This window comes from Lactuca serriola, chromosome 5 (assembly GCF_051521515.1).
Source record: "Lactuca serriola cultivar US96UC23 chromosome 5, Lser_US96UC23_V15, whole genome shotgun sequence".
Lineage (NCBI taxonomy): Eukaryota > Viridiplantae > Streptophyta > Magnoliopsida > Asterales > Asteraceae > Lactuca > Lactuca serriola.
Window position 1 is genome coordinate 327,602,002 of NC_136412.1, and position 22,841 is coordinate 327,624,842.

Consider the following 22,841-nt stretch of genomic DNA (forward strand, 5'->3'; position numbering starts at 1 on the left):
AATACTTGCAACTTTCCAACCTCCTCCAGATATAAAAGATTTTAAATTTAAAAATGAAACTAAAATAGATTAAATTTAGAAAAATTAAAACAACCTGAAAACTTAAGTATAAATACTCTAAACAAAACTGAAGAGTCAAATGATAATACTAAGTCTGAATCTATATAGGATAAACCTTATAAGATTAATAAAATAAAATATAAGAGTTATGATGGCAAACTTGCTAGGAAACTCATCCGATCTAAATATTATTACAATAGACCTACTCCTCAAGATGTTTTATTTTAAGAGTATGAATTTATTCAAGATAATAGTTACAATGATAAAAATACTTATGAATGGAATTTAGATAGTTTTGCGGAAAAGACAAATATATTTGTTAACCGAAAGAATGACTTTGTGTGCTAGTAGTGCAAAACAATTAGGAAATATTGACTTAACAGTTGCTGAAATGATAATATCAGGTTTTACTAGCCAATTAAAACGCCGGTGGGATAACTATCTAAATGAGTTAGATAAAATTTTGATTTAGAATGCCACCAAAATAGTTACCGATCAAATTAAGAATGAAGATGGTACTTCGACTTCTACACTAACAATAGTTAAAGATGTAGTTTATACACTTCTTTTGAGTACAATTGAACACTTTTCTGGTAAATGGTCGAATAATTATGGGAATAGTAGATCCGTACTATATTGTATGAAATGTAAAACTTTAACCTCATTTAAGTGGTATCAAGATACTTTTATGAGGACATTCTTAGAATTAGATGATTGTAATTCAAATTATTGGAAACTAAAATTTATTGATAGTCTTCTAACACTTTTTTGCGGAAAGAGTTAGGAAACAATTACAATGAAATAATAATCAAGTTCCTCATGAAAATTATTCATATGGAAAACTCATAGGAATTTGTACTCAAGAAGGCTTAGCCTTATGTAATGAAATAAAATTAAATCAACAAATTAAAAAAAACTTCTTACCGAAAGACAACAATTATGTCATTTTTGTGAACAATTTGGTATAGATACTTCTAAAAATAGATAGAAATCTAAAAAACTAATATATTCCTCAAAAATATAGTGAAAATAAAGAACAATACAGAGTTAAAAGAAAATCTTTAAGAAAGTAAAAACATGATCAAAAGAAAAAACATAATCCACCAACTTGTTATAAATATGGTAGAGTTAGGTGCTATTTGTTTTTCTTAAAAAACATCTTCAATACTCTTAATGATGTGCGGCACAGCACACACGCAACACTTTTTATCCAGCAACAGTTTGTTTTTCAGAAGTCTTCGAGGCTTAAAACATCTGTCTGTGTGATTCTTGGGGAAGCACTTGTTGTACCTCTTCCCACCCCTTCAAACCTAAACCTAAAAAAATCCAACCCAAAAAAACAATTGGCCGCTTTTTTTTTTCAAAAATCGAACAACGACGGGTGTTATTACACACACCCATTAAGTATATTTAATATTATGCTTATGGTCCTTTACTTATATACTATATTCTATTTTCATCCCTTTAACATATAATACAGAAAATTTATAACTGTTTTCACCCATTTGATTTACATAAGTTAATTCATTTTAATGTTGTTTTTTAAATAAGTGTCTATAATTTTATTTTTCATTTTCTTTTTAAATAAGTGTGTATTATTTTGTTTTAATGATGAAATAAAAAATAAAATGGAAAAACAGATTGTAACAAAAATATATAACATATTATATTTTATTACTTTTATTTTTGAACATATTTATCTTGTGTAATTTTGAAAAAAAAAATTCATCCCATCTATAAATAAATTTTACATCTATAAATAAATGCAGTCGTTGATGATGATGAAGATGAGATTCCAACATATAATACTGCAGCGGACCGTGAATATATGACCCAGTTACGATATGAAATTATTGAGCAATTGATCCAAAATATTGAATGAGAATTATTAAATTTTGGTTGTTTAAACTTTATTGCAAAATGTTATTGTAAGACTCATTTGGTTGTATGAAATTTATTTCAATGTTTTAAGACTACAATTATTAAATTTTCAGAGTTTTAGAAACCATTTTTGGGTTATTAAATTAGCTTATTTAAAATTTTTAATGTCTGCAGATGTTAACTAAAACAAACACGCTTCTTATTACAGTCTGCAGCCGTTTAGTCCACTTCTTCTGCTGCAGAGGTTTGCAGAGGTGGTCCGCAGACTTTTTGAATTTTTGCTTCAGAAAAACAAACATCACCTTAGTCAATTTGCCAATAAATGTAAAATAAAGAAAAAGATTAATAATCTAAATCTAGATGATAATATGAAAGAAAATCGTGACAACCCGGAAATTTCTATCTCTAAGTTACCTCAATCATTGAAAGTCAGACTCGTTTCCGCTATCTTTAGCATTGTTTAGGGTCTGTTTGAGTGTTCTAAGCCTAGTGCATTCAAGGATTGGGTAAAGGGATGAGTAAAATAGAGTACTTCGCATTTCATTCAAGTCAAACACACCATCAAGAGGTGTGTACGGCCACACACATGGGTGTACGGTCGTACACTCAAGGTGGCCAGACACCCATCCCTATATATATATATATATATATATATATATATATATATATATATATATATATATATATATATATATATATACCAAATCACTTCATTTTCTTCATTCCTTTCTTCCTTGGGCCGCACACAACTCCATTCTCTCTCAACTAGCTTCAGCTGTGAACCCTCCAAAGCCACAAAAAACGTAAGTGTTTCATCCTTAAACTTGCTATACTTGAAAGACCTCTTGATCCAAGCCCTGATTTTTCATGTTCAACATGATCTTCATGACCTTGAAGGGTGTACGGCCGTGAACCCTTCATAGGCCGTACACACCCTAAACGACCTCCAAAGTGGGAGTTTTTCCCCTATCATCTAGTTAGACATGTTAAGCCATCGATTCTAGCCTTGATTCATCTTAGTTCATCATCAAACTCATGATCATCCAGAGTGTACGGTCGTACACCCTTTTTACGGCCGTACACCCTTGTTTGGATCATGATTTTGAAACTAGAACACTTCCTAGACACTTGTTACCCATTAGAACTACAAAACCTTTGAATCCCTATGAATCAAGACCCAAATGTCACAATTCTTGGAGTGTGTATGGCCGTACACACTTGGTATGGCTGTAAACACATTCCCTTGGCCGTACACCTCCCTTGAACAATCACATGTGATTGTAACACTTAGTTTCAAGTGTTTCCTAGTCCCTAAGGGTGTTTCCTTGCATGTTAGTTGTCCAAAACACTAATTACATGCCTATATATGCCATTATATGTCATTTAGGTCCCGTTTGTCTCTCAGGAATTCATTCGTAGAACTTCTCATCCTTACGCAAGCCTTTAATCGAATCACTCACATAAGGTGAGTTCATACCCCTATATTTTTCCGAGTTTTTAATGTTTTCAGGGGGGGGATACAAGTAAAAGCACAAGAAATCTTGTGTTTAAAAATATAATTTGGTTTATTATATTTTCCTATCATTAGTATACATTGATCATAGAACTTACTAAACATGATGAACAAAGTTACTACTATATTTGCGGACAACTTTATAAACATGTTAAGTTATAAACATTGCAAAAACAAGTTTTTAGAACAAAGGAAACAAACCTATGAATTTTAAAATAAAAGATATTATTTTATAAGGATTCATGTTAATAACAATAAGGGTTTTCTTAGTATTATTCGTGGATTTGTTGAGAGAACTACAGTGTGAGACGCCTTGTAACCAGAGTCTCCTGGAGGGAGAGCATGAGTTTGTGTATAGATCTATACAGGACTAGCAATCCCGCACCCTGACTATTAGCTACAGTCAACCGGGGGTGACAAATGTATGTTCAGTTTTCGACGTCCGAAGTACGTTGTTTTGGTATCCGTCCATCAGTATGGTTATAAGAATCCACAGGTGAAACAACGACTCGTTCACGTAATAATATACCAAACAAACAGTCAACATGGGTAGTAACTATGTGATAACTTAGTATGTACATTAGGGTAATATGAAATTAACATTCAACTTGTAGAGGGATGTGTGACTTCTGCCTCATTTCATGTTCCTTGTTTGGTTGTGGGCTTAGGGCAGAATCACCCAATCGACTGTTTGTTCGATCTAGATTTCTATAACTCGTATTTACTAAGTGATCACAGGAGGGTATTAACAACACTTTCGGGATACAAAACAACACGATATCAACTAGTTTTATTTATGTAATAAGACTATTATACATTACTGGTGGTAGCCAGGGTTTTTCAAACAGAACAATTCTTAAACAACATAAGTATGGTAGATACTTGTACACCACGATTTGGAACAGATGATTCAATAACGTACACTTAGGGAAAATATAGGATTTTCCAGGGTAAACATCGGTACTTTACAAACAGTTGGTTTATTATTCAACTAACGAACATTCATTATAAATTCCATGACCCCTTAGTTTATGCATCTGGGTTACGTATGAAGAATATCTGATAGACTGTGGAATGTGTGATTTCCGCCTCATTCCCTGTTCCTTGTTTGGCTGTGGGTTTAGGGCAGATCCACACAATTAACTATCTATCAGATATTGGTTTATACATAACTAGTATGAAATAAGAAGTCATAAAAGGAATGGGTTAGTCATACATTACATAAGAAAATATTGGATTTTCTTGAGGAACAATATCAATAGATATCAAAGGACCAATGCAGTTAATTTTGTAAGTACCTAGTGAATACTCCATGATTATGTACATGAGGATCCGACAACCAGTGGTATGTGTGGCCTCCGCTTCATTTCATATTCCTTGTTTGGTTGTGGGATTGGGGCAGAACCATACAATCGATTGTTTGTTCGATCTGGATTGTATATGATTTGTATTCACTAAGTACTCACATGAAGAACTAGTAAAAATCATTTTTATTTAACATTCATTACATTAGAAAATATAAGGTTTTCTGGAGAAACACAACACACTTTTCGAAAGAACACATAACAGTTTTCTAAAACAAAACGCTTATGAACTCACCAACTTTATGCTGATACTCTTTCATAACCTACTTGAATTCTCAGGACACTGGTAGACAGGTACACGCACCGGGTTCAAGAAGATGGAGCATAGTAGCTTTGAGTCTTTACTTGTTATTTACTTTTGGTTTCAATCATGTATGATTCAAATGTAATGTAAACATATTACTATTAATACAATGGTTGTTGTTGCCTTGATTACTATTATTCATTTGTTGTGATACTACACATGACATCCCCGCCCCCCGAACGTTTCCGCCGTTTCGGTTTGGGGGTGTGACAGATTGGTATCAGAGAATTGTTTATAGTGAACTTAGTATATCAACCAGTAAAAGATATACAACTATAAATACAATAGGGCCGGAGTGCTTTGACTAAAAGTATACTTTTAAAATATATGTGTTTTACAAGAAGTATACTAATAAGCATACATACTAAGAACATGTATCACAATAAGATCAAATAAGAACAAAACAAACAAAAGTATTTACATGTTGGACACTACAGTCAAACCTGAGCGGTTATGTAATCATATCTGGAATAAATATAACATGATCAACTATATTTATTTGAGATATGACCAACATGTGTTTGGGAGTGATGGTGGTGTTGCAACGAGTCTAAAACTTACCTAACTCCATATACAAAAGATTCCTAGAACAAAACATATAGATAAAATACTATAGGAGTATTTTAGGCACTATAACAAACTGATATGAAAACTACAAGACCTATGTTGGCAGGTCTATAGTTGCGAAGTGCATGCTTCCAGGGTTATATATAATTGGGATTTTATAGACTTAGAATTGGTGATCTACACTCTATTACCTTTTCCTTGTTTGGTTGTGGTTTTGGAGAAGGATCACCTATTCGAAGGTCTATTTGATCTTGGTTATATACAGCTTTCATGCACTGCTTGACTGTAGGAGGACCCGGTTTAGATCATAAATAACTACAGAAGAAATGTTCTACTTAATCTCATAGGATTCTTTAGATGTTCCCATTCTCGCACAAGCAACCTAGATATAGATAGCCACTCCACTACAATCACCAACAGAGGAGTCAAGGAGGAACCAGGTAGGATTGACAAAGAGGATTCCTAGAAGGAATCATACGAGGATGCAATTATTCCATCAGGAAGTTATGGAGATATATGGTAAAACCCGAAGCATGATCTACAGTGAATAAGAAAACCATAAGAAAGCCTTGAAACGACAAACCCTCACAGCTGAATTCAGGACCATCATAACTAGAACAGAAACCCCTCCTGAGGCACGCAAGGTTGTAGAGCACCATATACGGCATACTAATAATTAACTAACTAATATGATCTTGTGAATTAGTGATTACACTGCTCACACTATGTGTCAGGCTTATTGCCTTTATCATATCAGCTAAGTAACAGTAAACCAGATTCCATAACTTCATTAAGAGGGTAGTCACTATCAAATTCATAAGTCTATGTCGCGTAGACCTTTGTTATAAATTGCTTCAAACGTTAGATCATGAAACACTCAGAACTAAGATAACTTCGATTCAGAATACACTCAATTTGTAACCACTAAGAATCACCCTCGTTTCGTCTTTTAAACCTTTTGGCAGAAAAAATGCCACCGAAGAAATCGAACAAAAACAAAAACAACGCACCAACTCCACCACCTCCTCAGTATGACTTGGTTGTCTTTCAGGTGACAGTAACAGTCACAGTGACAATGGTCATGATTCAAATCAATGCAAGTGGTACCGGTGGATCGGGTAGTGGTACCAACAACACTAACCACGGACGCATAAGGGAGTGCTCATACAAAGACTTCATGATATTTGGACCCAAATCCTTCGATGGAAGTGGGGGAGTCGTCGTCCTAATGCTATGGTTCGAGAAGACAGAATCGATTTTTGAGTTATGCGCGTGCGCAGAAGGGAGCAAAGTGAAGTTTGCTGCCTGCACCTTCTCTAATAGAACCCTTACATGGTGGAATAGCCATGTCAAGTCTTTGACTCTTCCAGTAGCAAACACAATGGGCTGGGAAAATCTAAAGGAGATGATGTTGGAAGAGTACTGTCCAAGGGGTGAAATACAAAAACTAGAGCATGAGCTGTGGAATCTTACCATGGCAGACTCAGACATAAATGCCTACACCGATAGATTCAGCGATTTAGCAGCACTATGCCCTGGGATGGTTACCCCAAAAAGCAAGAAGATAGAAAGATACATTTGGGGACTACCTTCTCCAATCCAAGGAAACGTAATAGCAGCAAAACCTCTTACGTTTGACAGTGCCAAACGCTTGGCTCAAACATTGGTGGACTATGAGATCCACCAAGGCATAATGGACCCCGTTCCCGAGTCAACCAAAGTAGGTGATAATATACAAAAGTCTGGGAGCGTGAAGAAGAGACGATCGACACAAGAACCCTCCGAGGGACAACAGATGAGTGCAACCTATGCTCCCACGACACCAACCACCCCAACACCAGACAATCGCTATGCTAGAACCCTCCCTAAATGTAGTAAGTGCAACTTCCAGCATACCGGAAGGTGTCGGAAGTTGTATTGCAAGAACTGCCTTAGAAGAAGACACACCATCTGCTTCTGTAGGGCGCCGGCACGACCAATCTCTCAGGTCCTATTTGAGGAAGTGAGTCAGACCTGCTATGAATGTAGCGAAGCAGGACACTACATGAGAGATTTTCCATTGGGCAGAAACCTTCGTGAGGAAGGAAGAGTGCTAATGATCACTGCATGAGAGTCTACCCCGGAACCACCTGAGAGCAGCGGTACGTTTCTCGACTAAATCCTAACTAAACTAATTTCTTCCTCATCTAAACAAAGCACATAGTTTATGTAGAAACTAAATACTCTTTTCCAATAGGATATAATGACTTGGTGTAAACAGTAGGGTCATATATAATTAATGACCAATAGACTTAGAGTGCGTGATTCCATATTATTTCCTGTTCCTTGTCTGGTTGTGGATTTAGGGCGGAGTCATGCAGTCGACCGTCTTATTCATCATAATTATGTATGACTTGTAGACACCAAACGATTATAGAGGAACCGGATATGGATCATAATATCAAGTATCATTCACTAGAACAAATTCTCAGTTAGTACAGTTAACACGGTACAAACATTCACAGTAGTAATGACAAGGTCAACACATAAAGCACTAGAAACGTTCACACACAGATGCACTGACGCCATAACGAAACACTCCTTCCAAACTAACTTAACACGCGATCCTATGATTTTAACCCACTTAGTCTGACTGAGTCTGCATTATACCAAACCCACGTGTCACCGAGGAGACCCTTCGCCTTAAACCGACCGAAAGGATATCCTACCAGTTGGATGAATGTGGGCAGGCAAGTCAAACCCACACACCATTCACAGACCAAAATAGTAGACACAACAGTAATGATCCGCAGAAACCCCAGCAAGGATCTGAATTCACTAAAGAACATGAGAGGTTTATGAAACCCAAGTACCCTACCGATTCTAAAGAAGTGTCTTTCCGATGAGACGATTATGATACCCATCGATGAGATCGAACTAAACGAGAGCTTACACTTCGTGGAAGAACCATCCTCATCTTTTTCCGAGTCCACGATTTCTATTTTGTGCTTGAATTTCGGGACAAAATTCCCTCTAATGGGGGGATGATGTGACAACCCGGAAATCTCTATCTCTAAGTTACCTCGATCATTGAAAGTCAGACTCATTTCCACTATCTTTAGCATTTTTTAGGGTCTGTTTGAGTGTTCTAAGCCTAGTGCATTCAAGGTTTGGGTTAAGGGATGAGTAAAATAGAGTACATCGCATTTCATTCAAGCCAAACACACCATCAAGAGGTGTGTATGACTGCACACATGGGTGTATGTCCGTACACTCAAGGTGGTCGGACACCCATCCCTATATATATATATATATATATATATATATATATTAGATCATTTCAATTTCTTCATTCCTTTCTTCCCTAGGCTGCACACAATTACATTCTCTCTCAACTAGCTTCAGCCGTGAACTCTCCAAATCCTAAAAAACGTAAGTGTTTCATCCTTAAACTTGCTATACTTGAAAGACCTCTTGATCCAAGCCCTGATTCTTCATGTTCAACATGATCTTCATGACCTTGAAGGGTGTACGGCCGTGAACCCTTCATAGGCCGTACACACCCTAAAAGACCTCCAAAGTGGGAGTTTTTCCCCTATCATCTAGTTAGACATGTTAAGCCATTGATTCTAGCCTTGATTCATCTTAGTTCATCATCAAACTCATGATCATCCAGAGTGTACGGTCATACACTTTTTCTACGGTCGTACACCCTTGTTTGGATCATGATTTTGAACCTAGAACACTTTCTAGACACTTGTTACCCATTAGAACTCCAAAATCTTTGAATCCCTATGAATCAATACCCAATGTCACCATTCTTGGAGTGTGTATGGCCGTACACACTTGGTATGGTCGTAAACAGATTCCCTTGGCCATACACCCACCTTGAACAATCACATGTGATTGTAACACTTAGTTTCAAGTGTTTCCTAGTCCCTAAGGGTGTTTCCTTGCATGTTAGTTGTCCAAAATACTAATTACATGCCTATATGTGCCATTATATGTCATTTAGGACCCGTTTGTGTCTCAGATATTCATTCGTGGAACTTCTCATCCTTACGCAAGCCTTTAATCGACTCACTCACATAAGGTGAGTTCATACCCCTATATTTTCCAAGTTTTTAATGTTTTCAGGGGAGGGGAATCAAGTAAAAGCACAAGAAATCTTGTGTTTAAAAATATAATTTGGTGTAACGTCCCAAAATACGAGCCAAAAATTTCATTTTTTAAAACATACACTTTGCAAAACATTAGAAATAAAACTTTCACTGATCATTTCATTTCATAAAAGATGTTGCATGCCTGGAAACCATTTTATAAAACATAATAATGTCAGAGTACAAATCCCCAAGAAGATCTCATAGTGCGGAATACAAAGTGTGTGTGTGATGTGCCGCTACCATGCCGGCTCCTTCCCCTTCGAAGAAGAGGTACCTGAAACCAAAACTGAAAACTGTAAGCACGAAGCTTAGTGAGTTCCCCCATCTTACCACATACCATAAAGTCACATATCATACATACTGTCGGGTAATTCTCGGGTGCCCGACCTACCCGGTACAACCATTCTGGGGTGCCGACCTACCCGTGCCAAGCCGTTCTGGGGTGCTGACTACCCATGTTAAGCCATTCTGGGGTGCTGACTACCCATCGGTCCTAACAACCGATCCTCAGGGACTATTTCACCCCCTACCGCTACTATCACATATATCATAAGATAACATATCGAGCCATCATATAAACATTTCATCACGTACTGTCAGACATATCTGGGGTGTCTGACCTACCCTTTGGTCCTAACAACCAAACTCTACTACTATCACATATACATATCGTGCCAACATATCACATATCAGGTAGTAGCAAACCTAAATGATATCACAAAGACAATCATCTAACATACAACTCCTACTGATGGGCCGGCATTGTGGCCGTGGACCCACCGCTACTTGAAGGTAATGTTGGGTTTTGAGCATTCTAACACTCCTAAGTGTACATGCAACCCTAAATACCTTGGATCTATGTTTTCTCTATTATACATGCAAATAAGAACTTCCAAGGTATTATCCTAATCTAGCATACAAAACAATGAGTGTAACAAGATAGAATACATACCTCTTTGATGTAGAAAGTCTTCATGAAGCTTGAGTGCCTAGCCCTAATAGTGTGGAAGCCTCAAATGGAATCACATAACATCAAATACAAATGGAATGACTTGAGAGAATTCTACACTTCATGGAAATCGGCTAGCCCTTTCTTACTTCACACTAGTGGCCGATTTTTCCCTAGAATGTGATCTTTATATAGTGTTACAATTAGGGTAAACCCTAACTGTCATGACTTTCCATTTCCTTGGATCCATGGGTTCAAATACACCATGGAGCATCCATGGACCATCCTATGGGTTTTAGCCCAACTTGATTATCCATGGAGCTTAGCCCACTATACAAGTATGGATGATTTACACAATCAGCCCATATATTTAATTAGTCTTCTTTTGATCACTTAATTAATCCTAGATTAATTCTTGATCAATACTAATTAAATAATCTCATTATTCTTATTATTAATATACTAGAACTTATAATATATTAATAACTATGAGTGTCTTATTTCTCTCATTTAGTCTATCCAAGTGCATGATGCCATGCAACCCAAATGGACCATGCCGGATCGGGTCAAGTCTTACCAATTATAGTTATGGACTTAGACATTAATCCAACAGTCTCCCACTTGGATAAGTCTAAAACTATTATTGCGTATGACTTCAGGAACCAACTGGCAATCGTAGCTCTCAAAAGCTTCTGTCGAACTCTGACCTTGTCGATGAACTCTGACCTTTGTCAATGACTTGTCCATTAGATAAGGGATCATATATTCCTCCATTCTAGATACCATATGGACTGAGACATGGATTATAATCATTCTCTCTATCCATTTGTTGTTTCCCGATTTTCGATTTATGACAACTGACTAATTGAACAAATCAAATCAGTCCTGGCCCGGCCGAGCACTTCCATTTGTCATCATCAAATCATCGAGGGGCCCACATATATCGCTTTTATCCCGAAGGTAAAAGGAATGGATAAACTTCGACTCATATGGCTTGTTCTACTACTTGTTGAATCATACACAAAGGCACGTTTTATAACACCGAGTTACCGTATGCGTTTTCGTGCAATCAATGTACAACCAACTCATAGTAACAACTCATATCTCTAGGTTTGAAGAATATAAGATATTATCGTCTCATGATCACTCGTGATAAAATCAATGAAGTGATTCCAATGAGCGCAGGTTGAATCCAATACTCAGAACTTATGAGCACTCATGAGTGTTGTAGCCCTTTGTCCAACACCTTAGACCTCTACAAGCCAACCCATGACAGTCTTAATTCATATCTACTTCCAACATATGACCGACTGTGGATGGTTTGAATAACTTAGTCATTCCAGAAGAATAACCCAGTTTATTCGGGAAGTCAAAACATGCAAAATGAAACACAATAATAATTGAATCCAATATGGTATCAACCCTTTGAACATAAATAAAACACCTTTTATTTATCACCATATGATTACACATTATTCATTGTATACTGTTTCAGCTATCAACTTTATTCTTGAATTTAAAACAACAGTTGTCCCATGCTCCAAGCATGTACACTATGTTTTCTTAAACACTAGTCATGCCATACACCAAGTATGCATACTATGTTTGTCTATGATCTTTACTTTGTGAACTAGATCAATTGAACATAACTTCAATGATTCTCTTTTCACACTCCTAAATCCTTACTGCAAATGCAAGAATTCCAAATTCATGCCATTTACTGAAATCTGTTAGATTCTAAACTTATATGCATTGATCCTCTTGTAATGATTATGTACAAAGTCATAAAGACTTGACAACAACCATTACAGAGTATTCCAAAGGAGATCAGCTCCTTGGAAACATCCTTCTTGCATTAAGTTTCCTAATCTTAAACAGATTGAAAATTCTAACTTTGAAACATTTCCAGATTCCATTTTGACTATCACTTCTGAACAAGAGTTGCCTCCTTACAGATTATGTCAATATGGTCCTTCCAGAATTATCTACTTCCAACTATCCTTGAGCAACCAATCTTTGGTAAACCTTAGATTGTCCTCGACAATTGTTTAATCCTTTTAGTCATATCCAGTTCTAAACCTTTTCCCTTCTTAATGCCCCAGGCATTTGGAAAATTTTAGAAAGGATGAATATAGCACATGTAATCGATCCTATATCCGAAGCATATGGGACACGATTCATGATGCCTCACATAAAGACTAAACCAGTCTTTTGCTATAACATTTCCATTTCAATTTGCCAAGTTCTCATAATTCAGATTATGAAAAGGGATGTCGTAATCATAATCGAATTTTAGAACGCAAATAATGGACTCATATACAAAATTTCTTTATGTTAAGCCATTCCAACATGAAATTCATATATATTTCCTTGACCAAATGATTAAAACCTCACGATCTAAGCTTATAGATTTGAGATGAAGTATAATTTCCTCTCCCTTAATTATAGCATAACAACTCTTTCCAAATTGAAACTTTTGTTTTCTATAATTAACATTGCTAACTTGCAATACTTATCATAATTATCATGCTCCCACTAACATGATGATTATTAGCATAACACTTATGCTCCCACTAGCTTTGACATGTACTCAGAAATCAACTGACTTCCTTACCAAAGTTCATATTTCTGATACTAGATTTTTTTGATAAAACTTTATCAAAATCATACACCTTCCCTTAGATAGCACACTTGTGTGTCTAAACAATTATGAAGAGGTATGCCGTAATCCTAATGGTTAGACCTTTTTGCCACTTCTCACAAGTCTAGGTTAGTGTGCCGGTAAACCACACACGCTCCACTAACGACTTTGAGAATGCAAATATCACAATTGCTATCTAGCTAAAATCTACTTAGTGAAAGTGTTTCCTCACCATCATTTTCATGAATCGGAGAGAAACCTTATGACACTTAGATTTATATGGTGTATGAGTTCCTACCCATAAGAATTTGTCAAAACCATAATCACAAGACAAAGATAATGAAAAATCCAAAACCATATGGATTGAACTCAATCTTAATTTCTTGCCACCTGGCAGCTCAAGGGCCTGCCATTGCTTCCAAGTTGTTGTGCAACAAATTGAGAACTCTAAGAACTCATATGCAAAGCCAACTTTAACTGGAATGGGCACAGAATATGTCAACACGATAGGTTATGAACCTCAAGTTGTGTGCTAGTGAAGAACTTCAGGTTCCATTCTTGATTAGTTCTTGAGACTTTCAAGACCTTTCAGACTCCCACTGTCCTCTTGACATATAAGACTCCCTTGTCAAACATCCAAGAGATAGTGCGGATTCTAATCAAGACAAACACTTCACACAATTGGCCTAAGTTGGTCTTTGTTTTATCCAAAACATCACAACTTACCAATTTCAAATGTACTAGAGTAGAAAACTTTTACTCTTACATTTGACAAGTGTTTTAAACCTTCTTTTGAGACATGTCACTCAAGTTACAATCTTGGAGTATGACTCTAAGACTTGTATTGGAACGAAGTATGACTCATCTTCTTAATTTAACCATTTCAACAATTTAAGATCCCTCTTCTTAGTCATAAGAATGCACTAAGATTTCCTTAGAGAACTAATTGTGCTATGGTTTCTTAATCATTAAGATGATCACAAAACTGATACTAAAGTACTCTCCCATCTTTTCAGATTTGAGAAACTTTTATCCTTCTGCCTTATTTGATTCTTCTTATTCGCTCTGCCATACATTGGGACCTTTTCCAATGTCTCAGAGTTACACTTAAGCTTGTAAGTATAATCATATTTACTGAGCTTTAGTAAACTATGACGAATAGTCTTATCAATCTTTTGTGGTGGACTTAATCAGTGCACAAGAATGTGTACTCGATCCCTTAGTCCTTCACTTGACTCACACATCCATGTGAACGAGTAATTAGTCTTAATTTTTCCAAAACTTGAAAGTTCTCATTCATCATGCTATATAACTTGCACGATTCCAAGTTTCGGTCCAATTGAAACTTGGGTGATGAGAATCTTTCCTTATTTGGTAAATTTTGACATTACCACAAATGAAAGAATCAATTTCATATTTCCACTCTTGCTCTTAATGGAATCATATAAGCAACAATTTTTCCTCAAAAGCCATTGTAAGGATATTTTAAAATAAATAAAATCAAAAAATTTTCTTTTATTTTAAAACTTTGTGGAAAAACTTATCCTTACAATCCATATGAAAACTTGTTGTTATCTATTCCTTAAGCAATATCTCATAACTCCTAAGAAGTAGCTCAAGAATCCGATTTTTCAAACTATGCGATAGAAATCCATCTATGCGATCAGATTCAGCATATTCTTTCTTTAAGTTTCTTCACTTTTTCTTTGATTCTTAAAACATCACCATGTGACCCAGTCACATCATGTATCAAGAATCTCAGAATAGAAACTTAACAGAGTTAGATAGTGGAATTTACCTGAAGTAGAGTCAAACTTATTGACTTTAACATCCTTAGGTAAATTTTGGCAGCTTCGCAACCAATGCCCCTTTCTTTGGCAATACAAACATATGGACCCTTTGATAATGGTACACGAGACTATCACAGACTTAGCTTTTCTCTTTACCATTTGGTCAACCGAGTTGACTATGGCCGATCCCTTTCCACTGGGAAGAGAGAGATTTAATAGATATCCAATGTCATCATTGTCAATGTCCATAAAGTTTTAGGAAGTTGATCTTAGCAAGTAGATAAGATCATTAAGGGTCTTGTCATAGTCTATTTCATAGATGTCCCAAAGGAACTCACTATGTGACTTAGAAAGTGATTGAACCACCAACTTTCTCAAGACTTTGACACCCGACTCTCCCGGCTTGTCAATATGTGACTACATCTCCAAGATGTGATCACACCTAGACCTTGCCTTGCCAATAGGGCTTGAGTGACCTTAAACTTTTCAAGAACTTGTGGGTTAGGTAGAATAATTGGAGGAGGTGAAAGAAGTATGATTTCCAAGGAACATCATCTTCATTTAGGAAAGCTTGTTACAAGAGATTTGGGAAGATCAAAGGTGTCTAAACCAGACATCTTTTGGGAGATATTCAAGATAGTTGATTTAAAGTCCTTAATATGACACCCAATATGAAATATTAAGGCTAGGACCCAACAAACTATTTTATAACTTAGAAGAGGTATGCCGTAATCCAAGCTATAAAATATTTGAAGGTAGGTGAATGACGATTCACCAATTTCCACCAAGATAAACGAAATGTATTATTAGGTTTTAATTGGTTTTGAAACTCCTAGATCTTTGAGATTCATTGAACTGTTCAAAGGCATGTTTCAATCTCGAGTGTGCCCTTCAGGTTTTGTGACTGGGATGCCGAGGATCACAAAACAAGGTGTGAAGTAACCATGCAAATCACTTGGTACCCTTAATAAATTACCCCTCAATCGATGTGCCGGTTAACCACACACGCTCCATTGATACTATGATAAATATTAAGTCACCCTTTACCTACCTTGTTAAGTCCAAGTTAGTGTGCCGGTTAACCACACACGCTCCACTAACGACTTAGACAAAGTGTAAAGTGTAATTTCATGGGTTAGCACCTTATTCACATTTTTCCTAAGTAACTAAGATAGGGTATTATTAAGAGTTTAGTTACTTAGTATTATCATTAATACTTTTAATGAAGGGAGAATTCTAGTCCTATCAAACCCGTTCGGCTAACGACCCTCCACCAGTCAAGCAAGCGGTGGGTGAGAGTGGACACCCATTAAGTTGTCATTTTATAGGCAACAACCTTATACCCACCTTATAGACCGGCTTCGTGAATGAGGCGTACTAGCAGTAAGACTGACTTTACTCTTATACATATATATATTATTAACTTATAATATTATAAAGTATAAGGGTTGAATTTTAACTTTTAAAATTCTAAGGGCTAACTTGGAATTAAAGTATTCATAAGTGAAAACTTTTCAAATTCCAAAACTTGAGGGCAAGTTTTGAAACTATTCAAAACTAATTAATTCCATAACTTATGTGTTTAAAGTAGTTTTAATCCAAAAACTCTTCAAGTTCCATAACTTGAGGACAAGTTATGGAAAACTTTAAACTAATAAAAGAAGTAACTTTTTCTTTATTTTATAACTTATGGATTTAATTATGGTTACATATTTTTCTTTAATGAAGTGACTCTTGAACTTCCATAACTTAAGGACAAGACTCTTCATCTTTTGTAACCATTGCCAACTTTTATGAGTTTTATGAAACTTAAATGTGACTTTTCATATAACTTGAGGACAAGTTACAAAAACACATTTTAGAATCAACTCTTAGATTAATTTGGATTGAAAACAACGATTTCACTCAACGTTTCTATTAATCTAAGCAACTCATAAGAACAAGATAATTCAAATCAAACTTTTTCATGTAATTAGCCTAATCACTAAACTAATACAAAACATGAATCTATTGACAATTATCTTTGAAAATGGATTAGCATGAACATTACCACATCAAAAAACACGTTTATAAGTTCAAAAACAACTTAGGGTAATGTTCCTAGTCCATTTCTAGCCAAAAAACTCGAAAATATGTTGTCTGGGGGTCCAACTCGTCGAGTGCATGAACCAACTCGGCGAGTTGGATCGAATTGATCACATTTTAGGCATGGACTCGCCGAGTCTGATGATTAGACAACACCAAATTCGTTTTTTCAGCTTCTATTGCAGGTATAACAAGAAAACAAGCCTAGGCTCTGATACCACTGTTGGGTTTTGAGCATTCTAACACTCCTAAGTGTACATGCAACCCTAAATACCTTGGATCTATGTTTTCTCTATTATACATGCAAATAAGAACTTCCAAGGTATTATCCTAATCTAGCATACAAAACAATGAGTGTAACAAGATAGAATACATACCTCTTTGATGTAGAAAGTCTTCATGAAGCTTGAGTGCCTAGCCCCAATAGTGTGGAAGCCTCAAATGGAATCACATAACATCAAATACAAATGGAATGACTTGAGAGAATTCTACACTTCATGGAAATCGGCTAGCCCTTTCTTACTTCACACTAGTGGCCGATTTTTCCCAAGAATGTGATCTTTATATAGTGTTACAATTAGGGTAAACCCTAATTGTCATGACTTTCCATTTCCTTGGATCCATGGGTTCAAATACACCATGGAGCATCCATGGACCATCCTATGGGTTTTAGCCCAACTTGATTATCCATGGAGCTTAGCCCACTATACAAGTATGGATGATTTACACAATCAACCCATATATTTAATTAGTCTTCTTTTGATCACTTAATTAATCCTAGATTAATTCTTGATCAATACTAATTAAATAATCTCATTATTCTTATTATTAATATACTAGAACTTATAATATATTAATAACTATGAGTGTCTTATTTCTCTCATTTAGTCTATCCAAGTGCATGATGCCATGCAACCCAAATGGACCATGCCGGGTCGGGTCAAGTCTTACCAATTATAGTTATGGACTTAGACATTAATCCAACAGGTAACTCACCTCAAAGTAGTTGTTGATCTGTATGGGAACTGACTGTCTTCTGCTGCTGCTGCCCCGGAAGTCCTCCGGCTAAAATCCCCACAAAACACTCAGTCAAATACTGCTAATCGACCTCAGGGTAAAATGACCATTTACCCCTAACCAAGCCAAGAGTCAAAGTCAAAGTCAACTTCCAGTTGACCCGACTCGCCGAGTTGGCCTGCCAACTCGCCGAGTCCCTATCCCTTTGTCTGACCATAACCCCGTCTACACTCGTCGAGTTAGGCATTGACTCGACGATTTTTCCTTCTAACCCAAGGTCTAATAGTCCTTCATCCTACTCGCCGAGTTGTATAAACAACTCGTCGATTTCATCTTCATCCGAAGAACAGGCTATGCTGAGACTCGCCGAGTTGTATGAACAACTCGCCGAGTCTGTTCTTGAGGCAAGAAGATTGCCTTGAACTCGCCGAGTCAGGGCATTGACTCGCCGAGTTCCTTCATGGGTGAGTCTGGCTTCCGACTCACTGATTCACACCCCATGACTCACTATTTCACTCCACAAACACAAAAAGGGAAAACTCGGGGACTCACGACTCGACTCGCCGAGTCTTTCACATGCAAATACTATATACTCGATTTTGCTTGAATCCAGCTCATGCCATACATAGATCTGGGTTTCTAGGGATTGATTAACACGTAAAGTTTCCAACTTTATGTGTAAATAAACACCAACGAAGGTTTTAGGGCTCAAAATGCACTAAAAGAGTAGATCTAGGGCTTTCATGCAATATGGCTCTATAAAGGCAGTAGATCCGAGCTCCTAGAGCTCAATCATGCCTAGATCTAAAAGTTAATCAACTTATTACAGATCCTAAATCATACCCAAGCTTGGAAATGGATCAAGAAGGACTTTAATGGAGCTATAAGGGACTATAAGCATGGAAACAGAGGGAAACTGAGTTATACCTCAAGGGAATCACTTGAAATAACACAAAGATGTCTCGCCTCCTTCTTCTCTTCTTGATCTACTCTTCTTTTCTCCCAAAATCTTTAAGAAAACACACCAAAACACTTCAATCTCACAAGGAACAAGGGTTGGACGATATAGGGAGCTCTAAGGGTGAAGGGGGCGAGGTTGGGGCGCATAAGGTTAGTTTAAATAGGGTGCAAGCCCTTGGAATTTAGGGTTTCATCGGACAGCGTGGACTCGCCGAGTCGAGAATCACCGAGTCGCCAACTTAAACGTGTTCCATATCCCGTCTCTACTCGGCGAGTCGGGCCTACAACTCGCCGAGTCCAAAACTAAAAATGCAAAACACTTAGATAAATTTCACATACCAGGAACCAGGTGCTACATTTGGTTTATTATATTTTCCTATAATTAGTATACATTGATCATAGAACTTACTAAACATGATGAACAAAGTTACTACTATATTTCCGGACAACTTTATAAACATGTTAAGTTATAAACATTGCAAAAATAAGTTTTTAGAACAAAGGAAACAAACTTATGAATTTTAAAATAAAAGATATTATTTTATAAGGATTCACGTTAATAACAATAAGGGTTTTCTTAGTATTATTTGTGGATTTGTTGAGAGAACTACAGTGTGAGATGCCTTGTAACCAGAGTCTCCTGGAGGGAGAGCGTGAGTTTGTGTATAGATCTATACGGGACTGACAATCCCGCACCCTGACTATTAGCTACAGTCAACCGGGGGTGACAAACGTCTGTTCAGTTTTTGACGTCCGAAGTACGTCATTTTGGTATTCGTCCATCAGTATGGTTATAAGAATCCACAAGTGAAACAATGACTTGTTCACGTAATAATTGTGACATCCCCATTTTCACGGCCAGAAAAGACCAGTTTTGTTTATACTTTATTTCAAAATCAGAGTAATATTTTAATAAAAGTGTTGCGGAATTTGTCCCTAAACAATAATATGATAAAGATTTATCAAAAGCATTTCCTTAGAAATGTATTTCATTAAGAGACTAAGGATGTCATGTTCGATACAGTACATAAGTATAAACAATACAATATAAGTCTTACTACATTATTTCATATCTACAGGCCTATATCCATAATCCGTCTTCCCAACACATCGCAACTATGCTCGAGCGCCACTACCTGTAATACATAAAACTGAGTGGGTCAGACTTGGGAGCCTGGTGAGCACATAGGGTTTTCAACCCACAATAAATAAGTTTATTAATTTCATCAACCAACAATAACCCGATTACCCGTTCCAGTTATCCTCACTTTACGTCCCTAAAACACCCTATCATAAGGGACCTAGCCTAAGGTTCATCATCGGGATGGACACTACTGCTAAGGGGATTCCTCAGCAATACATTTCCTTAAGGCAACCATGTGGGGATGGAGTACACCGGTGAACACATCGTTCACAAACACCTACAGGTTGTGATCCTGCTAGCATTCCACTAGACTGTCTACAAGAGTCCGTGGTCGTCATCCATACTCCGCTAGATGACAGAATCAACAACATCAACGTCGAGGCCTCTCATCATTTTATCACACATCGTCTATTACATCTACCCATGTTTTACCCCAACATTTTTGTAGAGATCAAATATATATACAGTTTAAATAATTTAAAACATGTATGAAAATCGTTCATCAGCATAGACAGCAAGTATTCAGACAATATGCATACATAGCACGTACTTTATATTAAATACTTCATATCTATGTGTAAGATGAAAGTAACTATGCACTCACCTGATACAACAGATGTATTTCTCAATTTATGAGTAGTTCCAAATGTTTTTCCTCAATCTAAACAGTAAAAAAAATATGTCTAAGGTTACCAATCAAAACAAATATAAGCTAATAATAGTGTTTTAGTTATATAATAACGTCTCGTTTATTATTTTATATAAACCTTTTTGGTCTAATATAAAAATAATTATCAACCGAACAAACATAGGTTATAATATAACTATTAATATATTAATCATCACATACCATATTTCAAAACTAGTTTAAATGAATTAAACCGATGCGTCTAAAAATATAATTTTAACGTGTTTATAAAAATAATTTATAACAACCATCTTTAAATCGATGAACTATAAATATAAATATAAATGACAAGAAAAGAAAAATATCAAATTAATATAGAAATTTTACCTTTAAAACTTCTATAGCTTTAGTTTTTTTTTTTCTCTTTATAGATTGTTCATTCCAGACATTGTCTATTTATAGCCTAAATTTTTCAATGGCGGTACATTTAAAATGCTTAGTCCCTGTAATTTTAGTTTGCCACGTATTCCATATATAGATAAGCACAGTATATAAACTTGACACCAATTAGCAAATGTATAGATATCTTCCTATACCAACATGTGTCCTGTGACTACATATTATGGATGAGTAGGAATCAATTCATTCAAACAAATTCATATATATATATATATATATATATATATATATATATATATATATATATATATATATATATATATATATATATATATATATATATTATTTTAATAACCAATCTCATCTTTAATATATATAACTATATACGTGTTTGTTTTCAAAATCATCAAAGCTATATTTGTGCTAATGGGATAGTTAATATATAAACGTTTTTTTATAATAATTAAATAAGTTTTCAAAACCATAACTAGTAAATATAATATTAAAGAATTTTGAATTAGTGTAATATACAGCATTAAATTATTACCAAATAACAAACATTATTTTAACCATAATATTTGTCCAATTTCCACACACATAATATATATATAAAAACATATATACTTGAATACATATTCATAAAATGTTACAATTGTTGATCGACGTAAATACATATTTTATAATTATGTCAAGCAACAAACGCAGGCGTTACAATTATCTCCCCCTTAAGATGATTCCGTCCCCGGAATCATGCATCGGCAAACAAATGCGGATAACGACTCATCATTTCACTCTCCGTTTCCCAAGTGAGATTTGGCCCATTCGTATGTTTCCATCGCACAAGCACTAAATCGACCGTCTTGCGTCGCAACTTCTTAGTTGTACGGTCATTGATTGCCTCTGGTTATTCAATTAACCTCTTGCTTTCACCAAATCTTAATTCAGAAATTGGAATTATATCGGGAACTTCTCCCGTAAACTTCCTCAAATAACACACATGGAAGGTGTTATGAATACCATCCAGTTCTTCGGGTATTTCGAGCTTGTAAGCTTGGTTCCCAATCTGCTGAAGAACTTTGAACGGTCCAATAAACCTTAGACTCAGCTTTCCTCGTTTTCCGAATCTTATAAGTCCTTTCCACGGTGAGACTTTAAGCAAAACCGAATCCCCAACTTCAAAATTCATTGGTCGTCTTTTCTTGTCAGCATAGCTCTTCTGACGATTCTGAGCTGCTAACATCCTTTCCCTAATCACCTTCAGCTTCTCAGCAGTCTCATGGATTATCTCGGGTCCCATAAACTGCTTTTCTCTAGCTTCAAGCCAACATGACGGCGTTCGACACTTTTGTCCATACAAAGCATGATAAGGTGCCATCTTGATGCTCGAGTGGAAACTA